Here is a 12630-nt window from a genome sequence, read left to right as displayed (position 1 = left end):
AGTGGGAAGATGTGAACATGAACTTCACAACAGGTTTACTTCATACCCGAAAGCAACATGATTCGAGTTGGGTGGTAGTGGATAAAATGACGAAGTCATTTCATTTTCTACCAATTAAGACTACTTATAGTGTCAAATATTATGCCAAGATGTATATTCGAGAATTGGTAAAGTTACATGGTATTCTTTTGTCCATCATTTCAAATCATGGTACTCAATTTACTTCTCACTTTTGAAAGTCCTTTCAAAGGGGTATTGGCACCAAAGTTAAGCTAAGCACCGTATTTCACCCTCAAACCGATGGACATGCCAAAAGGACAATCCAAACTTTAGGAGATATTAAGGGCTTGTGTGCTTGATTTTAAAGAAAGTTGGAATGATCACCTACCGTTAGTTGAATTTTCATATAATAATAGTTACTATTCAAGTATCGGAATGACATCATTTGAAGCCTTGTATGGAAGAAGGTGTCGATCACATATTGGATTGTTTGAGGTAGGAAAGGGTGCCTTCTTAGGACCAGAGTTAGTGTTCGAGGCCTTGAAAAAGTTTGAGCTTATTCGAGAAAGATTAAGGGCTACCCAAAGTCTCCAAAAATCAAATTCAGCTATTAGAAGGAGAGAACATGAATTAGATGTGGAAGATTGATTTTACTTGAAGATTTTGCTCATTAAAGGGGTAATGAATTTTGGAAAGAAGGGGAAACTTAGTCCCCGGTATGTAGGCCCATATAGGATCCTAAAGCGCATTGGTAAGATGGCCTATAAACTTGAATTACCATTGGAGTTAGCCTCAGTTCATCCAGTATTTCATGTATCAATGTTGAGGAAATGTGTAGGTGATCCCAATGCCATTATACCTTTGGGTAATGTGAGGGTTGAAGAACATTTGACTTATGAGAAGGTTCCGGTTGAAATTTTGGACCGCCAAGTTAAAAGGTTAAGGAACAGGGAAGTTACTTTCGTTAAAGTATTGTGGAGGAACTAAGAAGTTGAAAGTGCTACGTGGGAAGTAAAAGCAGACATGATGAAACGATATCCTTATCTCTTTCCTTCCTTTCTAACCTAAAGTATTTAGCTATTCATGCTCAAATCCTCCAAGCTCCTATGCTCAAACCTCTTTATGTCTTATTGCATGCATACATGCTCATGAACCTAATTTTAAATAATATTTAAATTGCATTATTGTATTCATGCTGGGTTATTAAGCTATACACTCCACTCTAATCAAGCTAGTTCTACCTCATTCGAGGACGAATGTTCTCAAGGGGGAGATATTTTAATATCCCAAGGGTTTGAAGATTGGAATATGATATAATAAGGTTAAGCATTCCAAAAATGGTTTCGGTGGATTTTTAGGACCTATTTATTGAAAGACAAAATTTTTTAAGAAATTTCACAAAATAGTCGGGTGTACAGAAAGTCTGCGTCGCAGACTTGCTCCCCTATAGTGCAATTTTTTCCAAGTCAAAATCTAGCAAAAATCTCATTTGCTAAAAAATTGACGTATTAGGGAACAAGTCCGCATCATGGAATTGGCATAGGTTTTCTATCCAAATTCAGTTTTTAAGTGGGGTCACTTTATACATTTTTCTAATTATTAGTTAATGAACCTAGACATTTTTAGAACCTAATTCGGCTCTATAAACTAACCTAAGCCTCTAATTTCATTCATTCTTTTATAATTCACCTATTGAAATAATTATCTCTCTATAAAAGCTCTCAAAGACTCCATTGAAGACTTTCAAGAAATTCTCTCAAGCTCTCTATTAAAATTCCAAGTTTCTTCAAATTTTTTTGTTCTTCTCACTCAAGGTATATGGTTATTTGATCCTAGGGTACTTTCACCCATGGAGCCTAGCAAATTCTCTGATTTTTCGATTAGTTAAAGTATGTTATGGGTTTATGATCCCAATTCCAATTGCATGAATTATGATTATAATCTAATTTCAATATAAATTGATGATTATTTCATCGAATTGAAGAGTTTTTCTATGAATTTTACTACATTGATCTTTAGGGTTCATGATATGGTTTATGAGCATTTTTAATTATACATCCAATTGATATTATTTTCATGAGTTGATTTTAAGTATATGATCATGCATGTTTTTAAGTCAATTTCATGACTTCCAAGTCAATTGATCATGTATTCATGTTTCTACCCTAATTTCAAGTATAAGTTATGATCAGAATATTAAGTATGCAAGCAAGTCTTATGAATGAGGGTGACTTAAGACTCTAATTATATTTTTATGAAAATAATTTGTAATGATAGAAGTCCTACACACACATTACAATAATCACATTAGAATGAGCAATTCTTAGGAACCATTTTTTATGAAGTATGATTATGATTTATGGAAAGTATGATTTATAATAATGATATGTATTTCGTGGGATGTTGACTTAGCACTGAGAGGATTTTGAGGTAGGAAATCGACCCAAGGGGTCCTTAGTAGCAATCTCTAGTACCTTAACTATGTTTCCACCGTAGGATTATTGACAATATGGTCTATATAGTGGATCCACATAGAGCACATATTCATGATACGGAGTCTACCTTGGCAAGTAGCCTCCCCTTTCTCGATGTGGGGATCATCGAACTTCATGTAATAGCTCGCATGGTCTTATTTTTGGATATAGTTATCTCCCACATATGTATGGTCCTTATGATATTTTACAAGACTACTCTTATCCTTTAGTTTTTAAATGTTACTCTTATGCTCTTATGTGCATTGACCTTTCTTATGTTTACTTATGATTTTACTATCTCTTTTAGCACGCCATTTGAAATGGTCATTTTCACGACATGATTTTATTATGCATTGAATTGCCTACATACTTAGTACATTCAGACATACTAATGCATACTTTATTGCCTACACTATGTTATAATGTAGGTACGGAAGCTCCATCTTATTCTTGTGGCTAATAGGTGATCCATTGTGAAGATTGTGTGGTGAGTCCTCATGCTTCGAGGTTAAGCCGAGTCATTCTCTCTTTTATTGTCATTCCTAGACTTGATGATGTTTTAAGACTATTCTATGTCATGCCATTACTTTTTTAAGGGTGAGATAGGAACATGTCCTAGTCCTCGCATATATAGTCATGTGGAGGCATGTTGGACATATGTATATGAAGTCTATTTTGTCATGATTCTCTCTAGTATGCTAGGTCTTATTGGTATTTTATGAGTTTCAATTTGTTGTTAACCTTATGTATTCTTATGATACGCTAAGAGGCTTGGTTAGGGTTTCTTCGAGAATCCTAATCTTTGTGTCATATCTAGGTTCTAGGTTGGGTCATTACACAAAGTACGAGTTTTTTCTTTATTCGGTAGCATTCTTCAGGCATGTGGTATCTAAGGATGGCATCATGGTAGATCTGATGAATATTGGGCCAGGCCCATATTTGTTACTCAGATTCGCAGCTTCATCGGACCAACAAGTTACTATCATCGATTTGTTGAGGGCTTCTATACCATTGAAGTACTATTGACTCATCAGGATCTCCTATTTGAGTTTTCTGAGGAGTATGAGTTGAGCTTTCAAAAGCTCAAGTAGTTACTTAACACCGCTTCCATATTGACTCTACTAGTTGAGGGCAAGGGCTTCACTATTTATTATGACACATCCAAAGTCGGTTTGGTGTGTGAGTTGATGCAGCATGGCCAGGTCATTTCTTATTTATCAAGGCAGCTTAAGATGCATGAGTGCAACTTCCCACCTCATGACTTGGAGTTGGCAGCAGTAGTCTTTGCACTTAAGATTTGGAGGCACTACCTATATAGAGTTGGCTGTGAGATCTATACTGAGCATATGAACTTTCAATATATTATGAGAGAAAGGGACCTTAATTTGATGCAATGTTGTTGGATTGACCTCTTAAAGGACTGGACCTCTCTATTCTCTACCATTGGGGCAAGGCGAATATAGTAGCGGATACTTTAAGTCGGAAGGCAGTAAATATGGGTAGTCTAGACTTCCTTTCCACTGTGGAGCGACCCTTATCTTTAGACATCTATTCCTTATCCAACATGATGATTCGGCTTGATATTTCAAATTACAAGCATGTAATGGCTTTTATGGGGTTCGGTCATCTCTACTAGATCAAATCTGTGGTCGAAAATTTAAGGATGAGGAGTTGGTAGCACTTTGGTATTAAGTTTTGAGAGGTGACACCGGTCATGCTACCTTAGATCCAGATGGAGTTCCGAGATTTGATGGTATCTTATGCATATCAAGAGTTGGGGGTTTGATTTAGTTGATCCTCAGTGAGGCCCATGATTCTAGATACTCTATTCATTCGGGCACTGCTAAGATGTATCATGACTTGAGGCAGCATTACTGATGGAGCAGTATAATAAAACACATTGTAGAGTATGTGTCTCGTTGCTTGAGTTGTTAGCAAGTGAAGGCCGAGCATTTGAGGCCTAGTAGAGAGTTTTAGAGGTTACCCATTCCTGAGTGGAAATAAGAGTGTATCAAAATGGACTTCACTATGGGGTTACCTCATACTTCCAAAGATATTCATAGCATTTGGTTCATCATTGATCAATTGATCAAGTCAGCACACTTCTTTTCAGTTTATACTTCTTTCAGTGCTGAGAGATTGACTCGTATCTACATCCAGGAGGTAGTTTGTCTTCATGGTGTTCCTATTTCTATTATCTCAAACTGGGGCTCATAGTTCACACATAGCTTTTGAAGGAATTTTTAGGAGGATTTGGGTACCCTTGTTGATCTCAGCATAGCTTTTCACCCGTAGACTAATGGTCATTCGGAATGCACTATTCATGTTCTTGAGGATATGTTGTGAGGTGTGTTTTATATTTTGGGGGTCAGTGGGACCAGTTCTTATATTTGGTAGAGTTCCCGTACAATAATTACTGCCACTCTAGTAAACAGATGGCCTCGTTCCAGGCCTTATATGGTACGGGTTGTCTCTCTCTAGTTGGTTGGTTTGAGTCTAATGAGCCAAGGTCTCGTGGTACAAATTTGATTCAGGAGGCCTTGGATCAGATGAGGGTAATTCAATATAGGCTCGGGACAACTCAGAGTAGACATTAGCATTATGTGGATCTTACGAGTCGATCGTTTAGATTTTCTATTGGTGATAAAGTATTCCTCCGAGTATCATCCCTGAAGGGCATGATGAGATTTGGGAGGAAATGCAAGCTTAAGCTCAGGTATATCGGGTCTTTTGAGATTCTGGGGACAGTTAGTGATATGTCCTATGAGTTATCTTTGCCTCCAACCTTCTCAGCTATTCATCCAGTTTTACATGTTTCGATGTTGCATCGGTATGTTCCAGATGAGCCCATATGCTCCAGTATGATGCGGTTGAGTTAGATGATCATCTGACCTTTATTGAGGAGCCAACTGCCATTTTGGCAGAGATATGAGGCAGTTGCGATCCAGAGTAATTCATGTGGTTAATTTCCATTGGAGACATCATCCACTAGAGGAGGTTACCTGGAAAATCAAGCAGGAGATGTGGGAGCAGTTCCCCAACTTATTTGAGCCTTCAGGTACTTCTTGAATTTTAATTTTGCAGATGAAAGTTGTTTTAGTAATGGTGTTTTAATGACCCTCTAGGTCATTTTTGAATTAATGCATTTATTTCATTATTTAGAGTATTCCTATAGTGACCCTAGGTCATTTATAACTTGCAGGAACTGATTGTTCTATCGCTTTGTCTTTCGTAGGTTTTAGGCTTGTTTCCCTATTTTGGAGCTTTTAAAACTTAAAAAATTAATTTCACTCATAACTTCACGTAAACAACCTCAGAATTGAATTCTGATGATTCTACCAGCTCTGAAATGGCCAAATTAGGCAAGTAGCATGGTCGGCATGAGTATCGAGGCAATCGGTGCGAATTTGGGGTCATTTGGTGTTTAACCTTTGAAATTTTGCCTAAGGTTGACTTTGGAAGACATTCTTGGATAAAGCACTATGATGAAAATTCCTTCAGCACGGCTAGTTTCAAAATATGAGTTTGGTCTAGAACGATCTTTCATTCACTTCACGAGGCTTTCGGTCGAATCCTGGGGCCCATTGTGGAATTTGGCTAAAAATAGCATTTGGGTGTGGCGTCTATTTTTTATTAAAATAACCTCGTATAAAATTTGCCAATGCGCCATTGAGTATTAAATATCAAATTTGGTGGGGTAGCATAGAGCATTTTCACGCATGGGTTTCTGAACAAATTTCGAGCACCCCATCGGAGACTTGGACAATGCCAAAACTTCTTTGCACCAGTTGTACATAGTGACATTGCTAAAGCAACCCTTGGTAGCTAAAGCGACAAGGGAGTCGCTAAAGAAACCAGGCCCCTATGGGTGGGTCTCGCTAAAGAGACTGACCACTTAAGCGACCTGGTGTTATGGAAGCGATACCCTCCATATGGTGGGGGTCACTTAAGAGATCTTCGGAGTCGCTTTTGCAACACCTGTGGGTTTATTTGAGTCTGAATTTCACTTAAGCCTCCAAAGTTCTATCTCTCATAACTCACTTATTTTAAGGCGAATTTGGTTGATTCAAAAGGCAATTTGAGGGGAATTACTAGTACAAGGTGCTGGGGACTTCGAAAAGTGGTTAAAGACCTTTGATTGAGGTAAATTTAGGCCAGAACCTATTTCCTTCTTGTGTTTTTAAGCTTAATTGAGAATTATCTTGCATGTTCTTGTTTCTACTAATTCGAGCCCCGAATTGTATTCCATTTTAGAACACAAGTTTGTGGTGGTAAATGGTACCTTTTCACAAAGTCAATTCCGAAATTATCAGAGCGGATCTCATATTCCTAATTTTTAACTCTGGAATTGGTTTGTCTCCGAATTTAGTAATATTAATGTCAAAATGACTGTATTAACATTTTGTACCTATATTTGATAGTGTGATAGCATTTAGAGGTTGTTAGGAAGGAGATAGCTCTAGTTTTATAATTTTAAGTACGTGTGATCAACCTACAGGTAGGCTATGGCTACTCGTTTTTTAGATTGAGCTTGAATATGTGAATGCATGTGGATTTGTTAGAATTTGGGGTAGTTAGCTATTAGCCATGTTTGGGTGTTTAGAAATCATGCCTTAGGTCCATTTTGGGAACTTCGAGCATGTCTTTAGTTTTATGTTGATCATGTATACCTTGTGGTGGAGTAGTATAGGGAGAGAAAGAGGGACTTGCATATGATATTCATCGACCTAAAAAAGTCTTACGATAAAGTTCCACGAGATATACTATGGAGATGTTTGGAGGCTAAAGGTGTACCTGTGGCGTATATTAGGGTGATCAAGTACATGTATGAGGGTGCCAAAACTAGGGTAAGGACAGTAGGAGAGGACTCAGAGTACTTTCCAGTTGTGATGGGGTTGCATCAAGGATGAGCTCTTAGTCCATTTTTATTTACTTTGGTGATGGATGGATTGACGCGATAAATTCAAGGTGAGGTGCCATGGTGTATGCTTTTCGTGGACGATATAGTCCTGATTGATGAGACTCATAAAGGAGTTAATGCTAAGCTAGAGGATTCGAGACATACCTTGGAGTCTAAAGGGTTTAAGCTGAGTAGGACCAAGATAGAATACTTAGAGTGAAAGTTCAGTGAGACACCTCAGGAGGTTGGCGCGGAAGTTAGGCTTAGTGACCAGGCCATCCAAAAGAAAAGTACTTACAAGTACCTTGGGTCTATCATTCAAGGCAGCGGGGAGATTGATGATGATGTCACACATCATATTGGAGCAGGGTGGATGAAATTGAGGCTCACTTCTAGTGTCCTATGTGACAAGAAGGTGCCCCCACAACTTAAGGACAAGTTCTACAAAATGGTGGTTAGACCGGCTATGTTATATGGGGCGGAGTATTGGGTAATTAAGGTCTCTCACGTTCAAAAGATGAAAGTTGCTGAGATGAGAATGTTTATATGGATGTGTGGGCATACCAGGAGTGACAAGATTAGAAATAAGACTATTTGGGACAAGTAGGAGTGGCCTCGATGGAACAAAAGATGTGAGAAATGTGACTGAGATGGTTTGGGCATGTAAAGAGAAGAAACACAGATGCCCCAGTGCAGAGGTGTGAGAGGTTGGTCATGGATGGTTTCAAAAGTGGTAGGGGTAGGCTGAAGAAATATTAGGGATAGGTGATTAGATAGGACATGACACAGTTATAGCTTACTGAGGAGATGACCTTAGATAGGAGAGTGTGGAGGACCCATATTAGGGTAGAAGGCTAGTACATAGTCTCGTTATTCTTCCGTATTAGTAGGCGCATTAGCGCACAATAATTTAATGTGCTCTGATTTCTATTATTATCTATTACTTTCTGTACTTTGATTACTCTATTTTATCTGTGTCGCTTTCGTTATTTTCTTTCCCAGATCGCTTTAAAATTCTTAGCCTTATCTGACCTCTTTTTATGCTTATATTGAGCCGAGAGTCTCTCGAAAACAACCTTCCTACCTTGGTAGGAGTAAGGCCAGCATACACTTTACCCTCCCCAAATTTCACGTTATGGGATTTTACTGGGTTATTATTGTTGTTGTATGTATACCTTGTGGTATAGTTTGTTTTCTATTGGTTTTGAGCATGCTGGCCTTAATCTAGTCTTAGACTAATATTTCTATAAACTTGCGATAGTTGGAGCCATTAGGCATTGCTTTTACTCTGACGTCGATTCGGATGACTTAGCTCCATGTAGAGTGGAATAGCAGACTTGTCTCTCATAGTTTGAACCTTATATTAGGGGCAACCTCATCTTGCGACCTTCAACCCTCTCTCTATCTTTTTATTGTTTATTCGTGGCGATTTGAGCTTCGGGGTCTCGTTCGGCGATTCAAGAATGGGTATGGGTCACGTTTGGAAATATTGAATGGATTATTTGAGTATGGAAGTAGATCCACGGTGATTTCTCTATGACTCTATGATATGATATCTTTCGGTAGCCGTTATCATTATAGATTCAAGGTCTGGTCATGCTTCCCATTTATCCTCTATGGAGATGACTTACTAGGTCATGGACTCTTGCTCCTTTGAGACTCATTCGCAATTTGTGGTTCGGGCGCTGAACTTCTTAACTGGGTTTCCATATTGGCTGTTTGGAGATTTCTTTTCATTTTCCCCTTGAGATCATTCGTGGTTCGAGTTCCGGGTAATGCACTTCTTAGCTGGGCTATTACTATCGGATATTATTGGCTACTTGGAAGCTAACCGCAATTCGAGGTCCGGACTACACTTTTCTGGCTCTGGACTCACCGTTTCTCATTCTTAGTAGATGTAGCCATTTTGTGTACCTTCGGGCTTATGGGGGTCCGCCCGAATTTTTATTTAAACTTGTGCACGAGTGTACTTTCTGGGCTTATAGGGGTTGAGTTAGTTTTGTTGGCTTTACTTAGTTCCTCTAGTCCCTTACACTCATGTGCCTTTCCTTATTTTCTATATCTTCTTTTGTTTATCTCAGACTCTATCTCTTCTTATTGTTTTTACTTATCAAGCTTAGTCGGCTTATGATGCCTATTGGGTACCTGCTGTTTTGGTACTCATATTATACTCTGCATCTATTTTTATGATGCAGGTCCGAGCATCAATTATCAGTGTTAATTCGGGCCAGTTATAGTGTGCACTAGAGACAAGGGTGAGCACTTGGCGTTTTGGGATCTTTCTGTCTCCATCTGTACATATTTGACTATCGTTTGCTTTTTGAGATAGCCTTTATTTCTGTAGTCCACTTTTGGGACTTGTATCAGTATTTTTTAGTAGCTCTGTACTTGTAACTTTCAGGTTCTATGAGAGATCTTATATTTTGATGTATATATTTACTCGTTATGCTTTAGCTATTCTTGTTGTTTCTGTATTATTGTAGTATTGATTAGTTTCTGCCCTTAATCCCTTTACTCTCAATTCCGAGATACGAGTTGGCTTACCTATTGGAGGTTATAGTAAGTGTCATCATGACTCAAGAGGTTGGATCGTGACACTCACATTCTCACTCTCTCTGCAATATAAATACAAATGGTAACAGTCAATGATACAACTTCAAATGGTAAGACAAACACACATGGTAATACATCATATCATATTATATTAAAACTGGAAAGGTTTTGAGTTCAAAGTTGAATTACAAAAATGCCCTTCACTAATTTTTTTAATTAAAAGTTTTTTACTAAAATTTTAAATTAAATAAATCATGATAGCTAAACTACACCAAACACATGATTGGATATTAGAACTTACAATTATCTATTTCTTAATGAGCTTTAATTATTGGTCCTTTTAGATTCTGCCGTTAAACTCATTCCAACAGCACTTAATGCTTCACACTGGATTCAATATGATTAAGGTTAAACATGGACATTCATAATATCCTTTATAACAATCCAAAAATGCTTCTAATTATAATTTCCTTAGTTATAACTGATTTCTCCCACAACCTTTTCCCATGCTTTACATTACAATACTCTATAAAGGTATAAAATAACTTTTCTTTGCCCCATCTTTCGGTTGCCTTCATTCTGCGAGATTTTTTTTTCTGTGTGGGGTTTTGGTTGGGGAGAGGGGGGGGGGGGGGGGGGGGCGAGTTTAAATCTCAAACTTGGTATGTTTAGTGGTATGTTGCTGAATATTACAAAATAATTATCTTTAAATTGGAACTGTTTGTCCCAAATTTTTAAGTTAATCTTTTGGTTCATATAATTAATTTGCACCTTGTGGAAACAAAGATCAGATAGCATGGTCAAAAATCATATAGGCATGGAAAACGAAGTACTAAAAATTATTGGCTAGCGAAATTAATGTTCATAAAAAAATGCTTTTTTTCATTTAAAATAATAGTACGTATATGGAGAAAAAATGCAATTCATATAAGCTCAAAATTTGAAAAATATTTTTATATTTGTGATTTCAGCAATTACTAGAATTAAATCAAATTTGATATACATATATATTGAAAATTTAAAAAAGTCATCCTATTTTTGAATATTTGGGCCTAAGATAAATATACATTTATTATACTTTATTTGCAGATTTTACAAAAATATATTTATTTCTTCTTCATGTCTTTGCTAATTTCGTCACATTTAGAGCCCGTTTGGATTGGCTTTAAGTTGGTCAAAACCAACTTAAAGCCCCTTTTTAGCTTTTGGACGTGTTTGCCTAATGCTGACTTTAAGCCATAAAGTTCTTAAAGTCAGTCAGAAATGAAAAGTTAGGATTTCTAACTTTTTTTTCCAAAGTGCTTAAAGTCATTTTCTTTGACCATGGAAATTACTTTTATATCCTTTATATTTTAACTAAATTCTCAAACTACCTTTTTTTATTCTTTTAACCCTAAAATTCACATCATAAGCACTTTTATCCAAACACTCAACTGCTTATTTACAAAAATAACTTTCAGCACTTCAAAGTTCTAAAAGCACTTTATACATAAAAGTTACTTTTTTTAAGCCTATCCAAACGGGCTCTTACATGCATTTATTAATTTTTTCCAGCAGGAATCCATCAACATATTCATTCCATTTAGAGACTATTAACATAGCTAGCTTCATATTTTTATTGTTTGACGGAAAACACAATGTTCCATTTTTATGTTTTTATTATTTAATAAATAAAATCATGTAAATGGTAAAATTGATATTGTTAATTGGAAAAAGGAACATATCTACCCCTAAACTTTTGAAACTAGTATTTATATACCATCCATTATACTATTAATACACAAACGCCCTTACCGTCCAAGAAGTGGAGCTTTAATTCCCTTCACACTAACGAAGGGACAAATAAGGGCTAGTGTCCTCATCTTGTCCATTTATCCATTTCCCATTTAAAAATAATCCACAAACAAAAGAACCAGAGTTTAAAAAAATATCCAGGCAAATAACCCACCCCCCTCACTAATAGACCCACCATATCACCCCTAAATTCTTTTCTTTTTGAAACATCACCCTCTCTAATGTCAGTGTACTATTGCCGAAGTTCGCATGTCACTCAGCAAGAAAAAAAGTATCGACACAACAAAATCGCCGCTAAGTTTAGATCCATGAATCCACAAATTTGATCTCTTCTCTCTTCTTCTTCGTTCTTGGAATCGATTTTTTAAGACATGATACAATGGGCGGCGTTGCCTACTCTATTTTTATTCCGTTCAGGTTAGTCAATTTCTCTGTTCTTCTCCTTAATCAAATCTTTTTCCATTTTCCATCTCTTCTTCTTCTTCTTGTTCACCCATTTTGACACCAGAAGAATCAGAGCCCATCTCCATTGACCCCCTTTCTTTCCACCTACTCAAATCATCTTTCACACCTAAATTGGAAAAAGCACCCTTCTCTCAAGAATCTTATTCCTTTACTTTTCCCTTCTCATCTTTCTTCTTTTCTATTACAAAACCCAAGTTTTAACCCCCATAGCGCTTGTTCCTTCTTCGATTAAGCCTGATGTTTATACTTTTAATACAATGATTAATGGTTATTGTAAATTGGTAATGTTGTTGAGGCTGAGGTTTATTTGAGTAAGATCTTGCAAGCTGGTTTGAGTCCGAATACACACACGTACACATCATTTATATTGGAGCATTGTAGGGAAAAAGATGTAGATAGTGCTTTTAAGGTTTTTAGTGAAATGCAGAAAAAGGGTTGTCAAAG

The sequence above is a fragment of the Solanum dulcamara genome, chromosome 11 (genome assembly GCF_947179165.1).
Source record: "Solanum dulcamara chromosome 11, daSolDulc1.2, whole genome shotgun sequence".
Classification (NCBI taxonomy): domain Eukaryota; kingdom Viridiplantae; phylum Streptophyta; class Magnoliopsida; order Solanales; family Solanaceae; genus Solanum; species Solanum dulcamara.
Note: the sequence above shows the minus strand (reverse complement) of the source record.